The sequence below is a fragment of the Petaurus breviceps genome, unplaced genomic scaffold, assembly GCF_028583685.1.
Source record: "Petaurus breviceps papuanus isolate PSGF00001 unplaced genomic scaffold, PetGlider_PUasm1.0 90977, whole genome shotgun sequence".
Taxonomy (NCBI): Eukaryota; Metazoa; Chordata; class Mammalia; order Diprotodontia; family Petauridae; genus Petaurus; species Petaurus breviceps.
In genome coordinates this window covers 5,303,677-5,319,412 of record NW_027187391.1, presented here as the reverse complement: position 1 = coordinate 5,319,412, position 15,736 = coordinate 5,303,677, and the positions used below count along the sequence as shown (strand labels likewise).

Here is a 15,736-nt window from a genome sequence, read left to right as displayed (position 1 = left end):
GCAGTCAGCTGTGTGACTGTGAAGATGTGATTTATTGTAACGAATCTCTTAAAGAAAGCTGCCTCTAGCTCTTCTCCTACATAATCAAGGGAATCCTCAATATACACATAGCTTATTTCCATAAAGATTTTATAGAGATGAGAAAGTAAGCATATGGTCACTAGTTACTGATTTCCTCTTGTTCATCTTTTCTGGGTAATACTTCCATCTGTGTGTTTACCCCCTCTCCCCCAAATGTTTGGTATCTTTTCCTCTTTTAAATATCTTAAAAATTGGTATTCATCAATGTTTTAAAAACTCTTCTACCTTCAGTAATGTGTTCTTGTTCTGGTCCTGTTGCCCTTCTTAAGTAACAACAGCCAATGGCTGGTATTTAAATAGCTCGATAATGCTTCTAAAGGGCTTTACATATGTAATCTCATCTGATTCTCACAACTCTGTGAGGTAGATAATTATCACTGTTTTACAGATGAGGAAACTGAGGATGAGAGAGGTGAAATCATTTGCCTAACTAATAAATGTCTTGGGTGATATTTGAACTCAGGTCTTCTTGACATGGGGCAGCTAGGTGGCACATTGAAAAGCACCAACCTGGACTTAGAAAGACCTAGGTTCAAATTTGGCCTCAGACACTTCCTAATTGTGTGACTCTGGACAAGTCACTTAACCTCTTTTTGCCTTTATCCATTGGAGAAGGACATGGCAAACCACTCCAGTGTCTTGGCTGAGAAGACCCCAAATGGTGTCACAAAGAGTCAGACATGACTGAAAAACCACTCAACAACAATTTCCTGATTCTAAGTCTACCATTATGCTACCTATCTTCTGTAGTACATTTCCAGTTTCTTATACATCATGCGAGGTGCTATAAGAGAAGCGGAAATAGGCATATGGATTAGCAGTTATTGATGTTCTCTCTACTGCTTTATTTTGTTAATAATAATCCTTTTCTTATTGAGATTATTGCCTACCCCGCTTAATTAAGTCCTTTGTTGTTTATGTCTAAGCTTATTCAGAACAGTTTAAAAAAATCTGGGAAGAGAAGATATGTAAACTAAAACATCTAATTACTTAATTATGTATCTTATGGGATAAAGAGAGGCAGGATGGAATGGTGGGTAGCGTGCCTGGGCCTCAAAGAGAGGAAGACTGACCAATGATACATATTGGCTATGTGACACTGGGTAAGTCACTTAACCTTTCAATGCCCTAGGCAACTTTAATACTATTTAGGAAGAGAATAGTTGCTTACTTCCATTGGTGGATAGAAATTTCTCATCACAGATTTCTTACACCAATGAAATCACAGACATAGACTAAAAAAATAAAAAGGAGATGGAGTAGGTTTGTAATAGTTTCAGACTAGAGCTTTGTTGAAGTCAGAGAGAGGCTGCTGCACCTTCCCAGCAATGAAGTAAGGAGGTGGAGAGAATTTTGAGCTTTTTAGTTCCGCCAATGTTTGAATTTCACAATGTGGCTTCATGGCTTATGTTGATTATAAATTATTGTGGTGTAGCGGCTAGGGCCCACCTAGAAGCAAGGAAAATGAACTTGGGTTGAAGTCCTGCCTTTGACACACTGGCCAAGTGATCCTGGGCAAGTCAAATTATTTCTCAGTGCTCTAGTTCAGAGGCTTCAAACTCTAGGCCCATTGGTCATGCAGTAGAACCAGATTCAATGTAACTGGGAAATTTTTTTTGTAAATAATATAAACCTTTTCTTCTTTATTAATTAATTTATTTTTAGTTTTTAGCATTGACTTCCATAAGATTTTGAGTTCCAAAGTTTCCCTTCATCTCTCCCCTCTCCCACTGCAAGACACATGCATTCTGATTGTCCTTTCCCCTAATCTGCCCTTCCTTCTAATACTGCCTCCCCCACCTCCCCATCCTTTCTATTTTCCTGTAGGGAAAGATAAATTTCTATACCCCATTGCCTATATATCATATTTCCCTGTAATTGGGAAATTTTAACAAAATAAATAAAAATACAATACAATATAGATAATGTTAATTTGTGGTTTTTAAAGTCAGTATGTAGCCATTTGTCTTGGAGTTTGACATTACTGCTCTATTCAACTCTTTAAGACTCTGGAAGAGAAAGTGTCAACTCGCATAAGTAGTAGGCTTTCTCACCGAGCCTTCCTTCATATGCCAATGAAACCATAGTCACTTGCTTTATGAATCATTAGATCCTTAGAAATATATATTAAAATATAAGTATGAAAATATATCTTAAAGCCAGAGATAACTTTAAAAGACCTAAAATTTTGTTTTCTCTATTACTAAAAAATTATTAGTGTATATATATATACATATATATATATATATATGATTGAGTTGATGGTGGTTAAAATAGCTAGAAATTCAGAATATGGGAAAGAAATTTTGTATTAACATAGGAAGGAAGATGGTATTTTACATGTAAGAGTGGAGGAAAGTTGATATTTAGTCATGTTTAGTGGTTTTCTAATCAAAACTTCTCATTTCTTTTAGTATTTGTTGATAATTTAGATGAAGGTGAGAATAATAATAGCTGACACATAATGCTTTAAAGTTTACAAAGCATTTTACATGTATTATCCTGTTTAATCCTCATAACAACCTGCAAGGTACATATTAAAGGTGTCATTAGCCCCATTTTACAGATGAGAAAACTGAAGCTCATAGAGGTTAAGTGGCTTGCCTAAAGACACATAGTTAGCAAGTATCAGAAGCAATATTTCAACCCAAACATTGGACTCTACATCTAGTCTCTAGCCAGACCTCCACGGAAAAGCCTCAAGGTCGGAAGATCAGGGAAGGAATAAGTATTTATATAGTACCTATATACTATGTTCCAGGCACTGTGCTAAGCACTTTTAAAAAAATTTGATCTCATTTGATCCTCTAAACAACCCTTTGAGGTAGGTGTTATTATTATTCCCATTTTATACTTGAGGAAACTGAGGCAAACAAAGGTTAAGTGACTTGTCCAGGGTCACCCAGCTAATCAATGTCTGAGGCTGGATTTGAGCTTGTCTTCATTGTCCCAGGCACAGAATTCTATCTACCATATCACCAACTGCCTCAAAGGCACACAATACTAGAGGTAACAGGAAATGAAAATAGTTATTTGTTGGGCAAGTTAGCACCAATGAAGGCAAAAGGAAGCTCTTTATTCTTATTTAACATGAAGTAATCTTGAAATTTTCAGGAAAAGGAATATTTGAGAAGCAAAAGAGATGAACTTGTTGGGGGGAAATAGTATTGCTGAAGAAATGGCTCACAAGTCTATGTATGTCATTTTATATCATGTGTCATTTGGCAAATCACTTTTATGCTTGAGAAATGCAATCCATACATCAATAACACTGGTGGTAACAGCACCCATGCTAAGTTCCTGGTCATGCCCTGCACTCATACTTCTTTACTCCAACTGTTGTTATTGGACACCATAGCACTAAGGAAAGAAACAGAGTTAATGATTGGAAAGAATGCTATCCAACTGTTTGCCCAGGACAAATATGGTCTTGCATTTCAGGTCCTGCCCTGTCAGTCTACAGAATCACAGGCGAGAGTAAGGACAAATCAACCAAAATGCAACTACCAAGGTAATTCTTTATAAATGAATTTGTATGTATCCCAGACTTTCTGAGAAGTCAATTGAAAGAAGAATAAAAAATGCAGTATGGTGAAAGAGGGAAGAATTTCAGAATGTTAGAGCTGGAATAGGCCTCATCCAATGCAACCTTATCATTTGACAGATGAAAATGAGTCTTGAAAAGGTTAAGTGACTTATAGAGTATTAGATCTGGAAGGGACCTTGGACATCATTTAATGGTGACGATGATGATGACAATAGCTAATATTTATGTGGGCAACTAAGTTTCATAGTGGATAGAGCGCTGGGCCTTCAGTCAGGAGCACCTGAGTTCAAATCTGACCTCAGACACTTACTAGTTGGGTGAGTCAGTGTAACCCTGTTTGCCTCAGTTTCCTCATCTGTAAAATGAGCTGGAGAAGGAAATGGCAAACCACTCTAATATCTCTGCCAAAAAATCTCCAAGTGGGATCATGAGGAATTGGACATGACTGAACTATATTAACATTTATTTAGTGCTAACTCTGTGTAAGGTACTATGCTGAACTCTTTACGGTTATCTCATTTGATCCTCCCAATAGCCTTGGGAGGTAAATGCTATTATTATCTCCATTTTACAGATAAGGAAATTGAAGTAAACAGAAGTTAAGTGACCAGTCCAGTGTTATAAGGCTAGCAAGTGTCTGAGACTGGATTTGAACTCAGGTCTTGTTGACACCAGGCCTGAAATTTTATCCATTGCATCTAGTCCTACCCATTAATTTCATAGATGAAGAGACAGGTTTAGCAGGATAAAGGTACTTGCTCAAGATTGCACTTGCTAGAATGTTAGCCAAGACTTCGAAGCAAATCTAGAGAAGCTGATTTTGGCTCAATATAAGGAAAAAGCTTCCCCAAAATTAGTGAAGTCCAAAAGTGGATTTCATTGCCTCAGCAAGTAGTGAATCACCGGACATCTTCAAGCAGACCATTTGTCTAAAATGCTGTAAAGTAAATTCCTGTTTAGATATTACTATATGGACTAGGTTACCTCTGACATCCCTTGCAATTCAGATATCCTGTGATTCTATGATTTCCTAACCTCTAGTCATACTGTTAAATGAAAAAGAAAAGAAAAAAAAGTAAGAACGAACAAAACCTCTCAATACATCGAAACATCTAATGTCCTGCTATATTTCATACCTGTGGAGTCACCTCCTAACCTTTGTACTTGAGAAGGAGAGGGAGATCGGAGGACAACTAGTATCTTCTCATATCTTTTTTGGGGGGCAAAATTAATTTTTTAAAATAATGTTTTATTTCCCTCCCCCATTACATCTATAAACAATTTTTATTTTATTTAAAAAATTTGAATTCCTAATATTCTTTTTTCCTCTCTCCCTGCCACCTTCCCTGAGATGGTAAGCAATTTGATATATATATCATGCATATGCAATTCTACAAAATATATTTCCATGATAGTCATGTTATGATAAGACATAGAATAAAAGAAAGAAAAACATAAAAAAACAAAGTGAAAGATAGTATGCTTCAATCTGTATTCAGATTCCATCAGTTTTTTCTCTGGATGTGGAGAGCATTTTTCATCATGAAGCCTTTTGAATTGTCATGGTTTTTATATTGCTGAGAACAGCTAAGTTGTTCACAGCTGATCATTGTACAATATTGCTGTTACTGTGTACAATGTTCTGGTTCTGCTCACTTCACTTTCCATCAGTTCAGTTAAGTCTTTTTAGGGCCAAACTTTTCTTTATAATTTTAAAGCACTCATCTTCAATTGTTTTGTGGTGGTTGTTTGTTTTATTTATATTGATATAGTCATTGTGTATACTGTTTTGGGGGCTCTGTTTGCTTCATTTTGTATCAGTTCATATATATCCTTCTATGCTTCTCTATTTATTGTTTGTCTTTTCTCTTAGTACAATGGTATTCCATTATATTCATGTACATAATTTATCTAGTCCTGAATTGATGGGAATTTACTTTGTTTCAGTTCTTTGCTAGTATAAGAAGTGTTTGCTAGTATAAGAAGTGTTTCAATGAATATTTTGGGGTATATGAGTACTTTCTTTATGTTAATGACCTCCTTGGGGTTTGCATGTCTAGCAATGGAATTTCTGGTCAAAGGTAATAGACATTTTAGTCACCTTATTTGCATAAATCCAAACTGCTTTCCAGAATGTGTGTAGGAATTTGTATTTCTACCAGCAGTACATCAGTGTAGTTGTCTTTTCATACTACCCTTGTAACAGGGATTATTTCCACCCTTTGTCATTATTGATAATGGACTGGCTATGAGATCAAACCTCAGGGTTGTTTTGACATTGTAATGTAATACCAAGGAAAGGCAACTTCCCAGGTTCAAAATACCAGCATAGGTGCTCTCTATTTTATTCAGTAACAAACCCAGAACAGAGAAGATCAAAACATGACATCATTCAAAATACAGCATTTACTAAGTGTGATTAAATAATCTCCAAGGCCTACCCCACCCCAGGACTTTCCAATCATTCAATTAATTACAAAGTCTCTGTTCCAAATACTTCTCCACCCCTAGGCTATACCTTAATTAAGTCCACCACAAAGCCCCTCTTCTCAAATGGAGATTAGTTTCCAAACATAAGTAAAATACATTCATTTGCTCAACCATAGAACACAAAAAGGTCAAAAGTTCCCCACCCCTGGATCACAATTGAATCTACCCCAGAGTTACATCAAGTTTAAACACAGCACTTAATACCCAAATGGAGGTCTTTTCTTCATCTTGACAGGAGGCAAGTTCTCAGCAATCTTAGTTCCTGGAGAGACAAGGCTTAGCAAGGCCATAAGATACATTGCCAGTCCCTTCATGAATTTATCCTCTGTCTGTAGAACAGTCCTAGAACCCCTGAACACATTAGCAAAGCCCTCTCCCAGGATTTCTGTAAACATACAACAAGAAAATCCTTCTTCAGGGCTTCTGAACCAACAGAAAGGCTCCCAGACCCCTGCAACAACAGTACTGTCCCTCACCAGTGGACAGTATTCATTCTGTCTGCAGGACAGTCTCCAGACCCCTGCAACAACAGTACTGTCCCTCACCAGTGGACAGTATTCACTCTCTGTCTGCAGGAAAGTCTCAGGCCTTCTTAACCAAATGCCAGGTTCCAGGACTTCTTCAACAAGACAGTCTTTCACCAGTGGACAAATCTGGCAAAATAACATCAAAACAGACAGACAAAGTACCAGCAAAACAGCCATGTCTCCTCAGTCCTTTGCAGCTCAGGGGGCAGGTCTCAAAAGTCCAGGGCAATTCAAAGCGGCCACCAGCAATCCTCTTAGTCTCTCCCTCTCTCCACGAGGTGCTGCTTCCAAAAAAGATCTTCCACCTCTCTCCAGTGTCTCTCCAAATCTCCGTCACCAGCTCCTCCCACTTCAGGACTTTCTTTTCACATCAACAAGCCCATCCCACAGGTGGGATTAGCAAACTCTGGGTTTTAATACAATCAATTTGAAAACCAAGCCAATACAGGGGAATCTTTAATTGCCATTACTATCACAGACATGCATTTTTCTTCTTCTTAGTAATTTCAAGCTTTTATTTGGTTCATAATTGTTAGCAATTCTTTTGAGAATTGTTCATCTTTTGACCACTTATCTCTTGGGGTATGGCTGTTTCTTTCTGCTAGTTGTCTATATAGCTTGGATACTAAGCTCTTATCACAAATATTTGATACCAAGAATTCACCCCCTCTCCCCAACCCAATCAACGGCTTCTCTTATTTTCTTAGATGCATTAATCTTGTCTGTGCAAATACTTTTTATTTATATATAGTCAAAATTATCTGTCTTATCTTTTATAATTACCTCTATTCCTTATTTAACTAAGAATTTATTTCCTGCTTGTAGCTATGCAAGGTATAAATTCTGTTTCTCTTCTAAGTTTTTGTGGTATGATCTTTAACAATTAGCTCATGTATCATTTTGAACTTATTGAGGAGTATGTTGTAAGATATTGGTTTAAGCCCGATTTCTGCCAAAGCTGTTTTCTAGTTTCCCCAAAAGTTCTCATCAAACAAGGAGTTGTTTCTTGGGTAATTTATGCTTTTAGGTTTATTGAACACTGGGTTATTGAATTTCATTATTTCTGATTATCTCTTGTCTATTTTGACCTACTTTTCCTTTTTTTTTTCTTAAACCAATACCAAATGGGTTTGATGATTTAATGATGTGAGATCTGCAGTGCTATTCTATATTCTGCCCCTCCCCAGCCCCCCAGTGATTGCTATTATTACTTTATCTAGATCTGTAAATTATCCTTTTAGTATTTTAATTAGCATAACATTAAATCTGTAAATTTACTTCTGTAGTACTGTAGTGCTACCAAATGAAATCTGTTCCTACTCTAGAGCTATGATTTTTTTGTCCTCACTTAACTCTTGGAATTCTTTTGCCCTCACTTAACTCTGTTGCCTCATCTGTAAATGGGGATAAGAGGGTAACTGGATCCTCTTCTGGGCATGTGCAAAGTTGTTCTTCCTGGCTGCTTCTGGCCATCTATGACTTAGCACTGAAAGATTTGGAACACTAAGATCATGAGGCAATCTCCTTATTGGACTCTGAGTAGGAAGAACTAATAACAGAGACTATTTAAAAGAGAGTGACCCCACTTTCAGTACTCCCTTCTCTTTGGGCTGCTAATTGTGTCAGAATTGTTTAGACATGTATTCTATGAAGAACAACAGTGAAGGCTTACCTTACCCTTACCTGGTTGCCAAGTGTCAATGAGCATATAGTATCCAAAGCAATGTCCTGCTGTGATAAGTCTAAGCCTGAGTTTTGGGCCGCCTCTTTTGTGTTTGTTTGTTTTTCCCCTAATTTTAGGTGAATGAGTATCTATACCACAATCTATACCAACTTTGTGAATTCATGAGATCTAGAGGTCCTTAGTCCTTCTGGTCAGAGCTGACTGGAAGCAAGGAGAGGAGTCCCCAGCAGCTACTTCCCAAGGCTGGCCCATTTGACCAAAAGACATTTACCAGGAATTGTCTGGATGGTACAAAGTCAAAATGAAATGTCAAATGTCTATTTATGATTCATACAAACTTGCTTTCTATTTTGATAAGGTTTAAGTAGCAAGTTCTCAAGTATAATTATACACATGAAGTTATACAATCCTGTCTTAAATATTTTTTTGTAAATGCATTTTGTAAGTCTTTTAGAATTTCTTTGGTGTCTAGGAAATAAGTATCTGTCCCATACCTGGTTTGCCATTTTTAATTGAGTGTGTTTTTAACTGCTCCCTTTGGAGAGACCCAAATGAGCCAAAAATCTGTCTCAAGCAATTTTTCCTCAAGACACTTGAGTGGGGTTATTATGAGTCAAAGAGGGTTAGAAAAGTGAGCCTAACCCCCTACTAAAGACCAGGGTCCTCAAAGGCTGACCTCAGTATAAACCATGTGTAGGCCCATACTTATTTTTTTTGGAGGGGGGAGAGCTGGGCAATTGGGGTTAAAGGCCTTGCCCAAGGTCACACGGCTAGTAAGTGTTAAGTGTCTGAGGCCAGATTTAAACTCAGGTCCTTCTGACTCCAGGGCTGGTGCTCTATTCACTGTGCTACCTAGCTGTGCCTTAGGCCCATAATTCTTTAGGGAGAGAGAAGTGAGTATAGTATCCAAACCCCTGGGTCCTGCAGCCAGTATTTTTGTTAAAATTTTATATTGAATTTAAATAATATTTAGTATTACTTATAATATAGTCATGGTTATTATATTATCATTATTAGAGGATATAAAAAAGGCCATGTGGAAGAAGAGGCCATTTTCTGCTCTACAGTTGGAGTGGGCCTACAGTTATATCCTATCAATCTTTAAGAGAGTTAAGCTTCTTATTTGATTTATTTTCAAAATATTCCTTTGAGGTAGGAAGACTGCCACTTATTATTAGTTCCTGCTTAGAGCTGAAGCAACTGCAGTGCACAGGGGTTAAGATGTCCATTGTTAGAGGGCAGGCCAACCAGGTTGACCAGCTTTGGAGACCCTGCGGCAAGCTGAATATTTTCTTTTGGCTGTACTTGAATTGTTTGCTTAGCAAAAAAGCACTCCAACCCCCTTCCCCACATGCAAATTTTTACACTGTCTCTGATACACTGTATAGCTACTGTACCTTGACTTTCAATTATATTAAATCCTATTATAATCACTTTCTTATAACAAATCCTCTTTAACACCTGAAAGGCTCAGCTCCCATGGGTGTAGTGTGATGTTCTTGAAATAAAAAAACAAACAAACAAACTAAAAAACAAAAAACCCCAAACCAAGAATCTTAGTGGAAATGCAATAGTCGTTTCATGTGCTTTGAAAATGAGCCTGGCATAAGGGCTTTACACATGTAGTTTACATTCAAATCTAGTAGTGAAAGAGGAAAAGTTATTCTAAGCCATCCAAATCTGGCTTGACCTATAAGCCAGCTGCCTTTGGCATAGTGCATTTGAATCAATGTGTTATCATGTTAAAATATGTTCTAGGAAGAAGCCATTACTACCAAAAACTGGGCCTGGAATTCTTGATTAGTGTCATTACCATGATTATTACAGATCGGTATGTTCTCCATCAGTCTGGAGCAAGAACACATTTGATAAAGGTTCTTGGTTATTGTCTACTCGGTTTTAATTTTTATTAGTATGATATCCAGGGGGATCAGGAGGGAATGACTTGTTTATTTTTGTTTTTCTTAGGTGCCTGCTTTAAACTTACTTACAACTCTAATGGCAGCTGGAACTAGACAATTTTTGGACTAATAGTTTTACTTCCTGAAATATATTGTTCCAAAATCCAAATAGAATATACCATCAGTAAACACTACATCTACTGAAATTATCCTGAGCTTAGGAAATGAGCTTTCTATTTCATTCTCTTTCATCTACTCTAAAAGAGTGATGTCAAGTTATCTGATTCAGCTTAGCAAGTATTTATTAACACCTACTATGTATCAGGCACTGTGTCATTAGTCCTTGCCCCCAAGAAGCTTACATTTTTACTCAGGGCAGAGGGGTACATTAGCTGTGTGGTCACTGATGTCACTTATGAGCCTCAGTTTCCCCAGATGTAAGATGAGAGTAATAATATTTGCACACCTACTTCACAGTGTGTTTGTGAGTACAAAAGTACCACAAATGGGCATATAAATGTGAGATATTATAAAGGGTCAGGATAGACCTGAAGATTGTCATTTCTCTAATTTGATTCTTTCATCTTTATATGCAAGAGTGAGAAACATGTTTCCCATTGATCTGTTAATTTAGCATTTACTCCATATGGTCTGCTCTGCATAGCTGGATATGACTTTGAGCCACTCATCTTCCTGTATTACATATCATGGAATAGAGCTAGTTAGACATCATTGTGAATAGAATGATGGACATGGAGTTAGGAAGACCTGAGTTTGAATTCTGTTTCAGAACCTTTTGAACTCTGTGACATTTAACAAATCCCTTAACCTCTCTGGGCCTCAATTTCCTAACCTTTAAAATGATGGGACTGGACTCTTGTTTTCTCTTCCAACTTCAAAGCTACGATCTAAAGAAATAAGTAGGAACCCTAGCAGCAGTGAAGTTTCTTCAGTTTGAAGTCATACTATTTTTATCCCTCCCCACCCCTCTCTCTGGCAGATGCTTCCCCTCCCTGGCAGATGCTTCCAGTGGACTTATGAATTTGATCTTGAGGATTGATAGCCTTTTGTTGATTTCTTGGCAGGGAGAATGTTTCCCCAATTAATCAAATTCTGACCTAAATCTCACTTCATCCCACATGTACTTAGAGATCTATCTCTGTCCCTTATTATTCTGTCATTGTCTTAGAAAACACACACACGTGTATACACACCCCTCTGCAATTACATGTCAATCAGATGGCTGAGTAGTTACATTTTTTTCTTGCTTGTTTTATATTTTTACCTGTGATTGCCAGGTTATGAGTCACACCTTTAAGAGAGGGAGTTTTCTCCTCTTTTGGATGAATTTCCCCCATTTCCTATTACTCCTTTCAGGGCTAGGGGTTAGGGTCCCTATGATTTAAGTTCCCACCTGGGTGTCCAGTTCTGCTGGCATAACCTTGTGCTGGCAAAGCTCTAAGTTTTCATCCGTGTGGCTCTGGTTCAAGTCCCTCATGCCACCTGAGGGTACAGTGGGCTGGGATTGGTCACAGAAACTCTGGCTGCTGGCTGAACCTGTTTACATAAAGACAGAACACAGCAACTGATTAAGAGAGCCACCTCCTACTGCTTAGTTTTGGAAAGAAGCCCAGAATTTTCCATGGAGATGGTAGCTTCAGAAAGTTTGGTCAGAATCTCAGCTAAAGATAAGGGAACACAAAGCACTTGTAGGCTCCCCTGTCTTTGGACTCACCATTACTCAGCAAGAGTCAGGATGAAAGTATTTGGTCAATGCAATTTCTTCACTGACTTTAGCTCTATGAAAAGGGCATTCATTCTATTGTGTACAAAGGCCTAACCAGAGCAGTCTGAACAAAGCTAAGACTAGACAGACTTGTATTAGGACCTAAATCAGTTCCTGTAACCCCTTAGGGCTGACCTCTGTCCTTAATTTGGTAGTATGGCATCATACATTGTTGAGCTCTAAGTGATAGGGACAATTCTATATGTGAAAAATTATGACTTGTAGGTTTCAAACTTAGATTCCAGAACAAGGTTTGATGGAATATGTCCACTAATAATTCATGGAGAAAGTATTAGTCCCCAAACTTTGCATGTCACTTGCTACCTCACTTGAATATAGCTGAAGAAGCAATATTTCTTACAATGAAACAGAAAACTCTGTTATCATGTCTTACACAGATTCCCTGAACTGAAAATGGATTTGGGGTTTGTGCTTTTTAGATATTTATTAGAGTACAGAATATCATATTGCCAACTTTTATATCTATGCACATATGATAAAGAGAATGAGTATTGACATTGAGACAATCTTTTTCATTAGTTCTTTATCATATGCTGTAAAAATTGGTGATTTGGGTATGTTTTTGCCCTCTAGTCTGTTACATCCAAAGGTTAAAAAATGAAATAAAGCCCCTACTTTTATAAAAGAAAAAAAAAACCTTTGCATAGATTATTATATAAATAAATCTTAACAAGTGCTGCAGTTCTTTTTACCAAGCACAAAGACTTATTGTGTGATTTATGTGAAAAGGTTATATAACTGTACTCTGTTACTTTAAATAGTATTTTTTTTATTTAAACTGCCAACTTCTTCATCACTAGCAAAGAAAAAAATGCATATTTTCTAAGCACAAAGGTAATTTTCAAGGACTGTAATTAGCTCATGATAACTCTGTATTTTGTGATGTCTTTGCTGCTGAACTAGAAAAGAAATGGACTTTTTTCATTGTTAAAACCAAACTATGGCACCTGCAGTATGTCAGTACAGTGAGAATCAGAGGGAGGAAAAAGTTTTGAGCTGTTATCCTTGGTCAGAGGAAAATTATGGATGCAATAAAATGACAGATCCTGTGATTTTCATTTGGTTCCATCTTTGTTATACACACACACACACACACACACACACAGCTCCATTTCCTCCTGTTCCTCTCCCCTTACTGACCATCTCTTTCCAAGAAATGAGATAAACCATTCAAAAACTAAACAGAATAAACGTTGTCATAGATGAAAGTTATACAGAAGAGAGAGGGAAAAGCAGAAGAAAGCTAAGGAAAAAAACAGGATTGAAGAAAGTTTTTTTTGTTTGGTTGTTTTTTTGTAAGAAGAATGAGAAAGAAAAAGAAGGGAAGGGAAAAGATGAATGAAAAAATTGACTGAAGACTAATTAGAAACTTTAAAGGTGGGATGCCAATGATTCAGTTCACCACAACTTGAATAGCAGGATGTCAGAGCTAAATAAGACCTTGAAGTCTATCTAATTCAACCTGTACTGGAACAGAAACCTTTCTATGACATTTCCACGAGAAACCATTTAGTCTGCTTGAAGACCTCCTGTGAAGGTGAATTGTGACTTCATGAGGAGGCTTATTCCCCTTTTGGATTGCTCTAATTGCTAGGATTTTCCCCAACCCTGATACAGGGTTAAATCTACCTCCTTGGGGCCAAGAAGAACATGTATAATCCCTCTTCTATATTACACTCAAATATTTGAAGACAGCTATCCTTCCTGCCACCTTCCCCCTTTCCTCCCTGACTGTGTATTTTTATCTTCTCTAAGGTATTTATCTCTAATTCTTTCCACCAATTTTCCTATAGCATGAGCTCTATAGGCCTCTGACAAGCTTGGTTGTCTTCCTCTGGATATGTGAATGTAACATTCATAACTTAAATCTCAAGAAGGCCGATTGCTTGGCAGATGTCTCACTTTTATCAGAGTGCATAGTTTGGACAGAAGTAGACTAAGTGTGTATATTTTGTGACTTTTGGTTAATTGATATGTAATTTTTCTCCCTTCCTCTATTAAAAAAAAACCCACAACAATATGGAATCCTGATCCCTGTGACTGGTGTAGGTAGAGGTGGATGTGGTCATAGAGAGCAAGCCAGGGTGGTAGAGTTAGAATAATTCCAAGGGCAATGTGGAACATCTCAGAAGAAAGGATTGGCCCCCTTCCTAGAAAAGAAGAAAACATAGTTTCAGGCAGCAGAGCCTCCTGAGAACCAGAGTTTTTGAATGGTATTTGAATGTCCAATTCCTTCTGGCAATTAAGGCAGCATAGTGTGGGAAGTGTATAAAGTAGGAGATCTGGAATTAGGGAGACATGGGTTCAGGTCCTGTCTCAGATAGACTTACAACTATGTGATGACCCCACTTGGATTGGGTGTCCTCTTAGGCCCCTTCCAGGTCAAAATGTATGATTCTATGATGCTGAGCATCTATGATCAGGACTGTCGTGAGGACCAAATGGGATAACATATAAAGCACTCTTCCAGCCTTAAAGCACTATGAAATGCTAACAATTATTATTGCAGATATATTTTGCAGGTTCTGCTTTTAACCAGGAGATCTGTTCCTTCACAGGGTGGTTTTCTACCAGGTAAAGATTGCAACTTTTGGGCGGCTAGATGGCGCAGTGAGTAGAGCGTCAGCCCTGGAGTCAGGAGGACCCGAGTTCAGTTCTGGCCTCAGACACTTAACACCCCCACAAAAATACTAGCCGTGTAACCTTGGGCAAGTTACTTAACCCCAATTGCCCTCCAAAAAGCAAAAAAAAAAAAAGATTGCAACTACGTAAACAAGTAGAAAATATGTAAACATCACCTCAAGTTAAGAAAACCTTGTGCTTCAACATAAATTATCCTATTCATAGAAGTATTCTTTGGGAGTGGATGAGGAAGCTTTCATATGTTTGGTCATCAACCAGGGTGCCCAGGTGGCCCTTTGGCAGGAGCCCAATAGTTATATAACACACCCCCAGTCTGGGCTGGAAATATTAAAGCTCAGTTATTGCAAGAATATCAGCAGGACAAATGATACCTACTTATTCAAAATATTACATTACAATTTCAACAACTCCCTCCTCCCCTCTCAAACTGATATGGGATTGAGTGAGATAAATGCTTTCTCAGGCCAGGGTCCAGATACTTGCCTCTGTGCAATGCTAAGTGGAGAAAGGTCATTGAATCTTCAAGGGAGCCTTGCAACTAACTGGAGAAGAGAAATGAGACAATGCCTGCCTCTTTTGATACATGCTGGATAACAATTTTAATCAATGCACTCAGCAGCTAGAATTGGGTTGCAGTGTCATTGTGATGGCTTTAAAAGTAACGCTAGTATGTTGAGTCCATGTCAATTGGAGTCCTGGGTATTTAGAATCTCATTAAATCATGTTGTCTGGGAAAGTGTCAGATACCCTATTTAACTGATCAAATAAGGAAGGTCTGAAAGTTAATTTCCTAGCTGAGAGAGAGGAAGTCAATTAAAAACACACATTTGAACAATAATCAATTTGCTTCATAGGAGAACCCAAAGCAAGTTTTTTTTTTTTTAATTTTGAAAGATGTATTTTGAACCAGAAGAAGAGTGCATATCTCAGGAGAAAAGAAAAGTTAAAATGTAAAAGGAAATGACCAACTTAGGAGGACTTGGGTGTTAAGTTTCAGATGCTGTCTTCTTGAAGTTTTAAGCCCCCTTCCCACCCACTTTAACTCATTGCCCTAAA

At 37.7% G+C, this 15,736-nt stretch overlaps 1 long non-coding RNA gene across 1 annotated transcript in view; it reads left to right on the top strand.

The window, feature by feature from the left end:
• Positions 1 to 3,522: 3,522 nt before the first annotated feature.
• LOC138153013 (uncharacterized) overlaps positions 3,523 to 15,736 on the top strand; it is a 665,929-nt gene continuing 653,715 nt past the window's right edge. Inside the window, exon 1 of the long non-coding RNA XR_011166271.1 lies at positions 3,523 to 3,592. This is a non-coding gene — a long non-coding RNA (uncharacterized lncRNA). The remainder of the gene's footprint in view (positions 3,593 to 15,736) is intronic.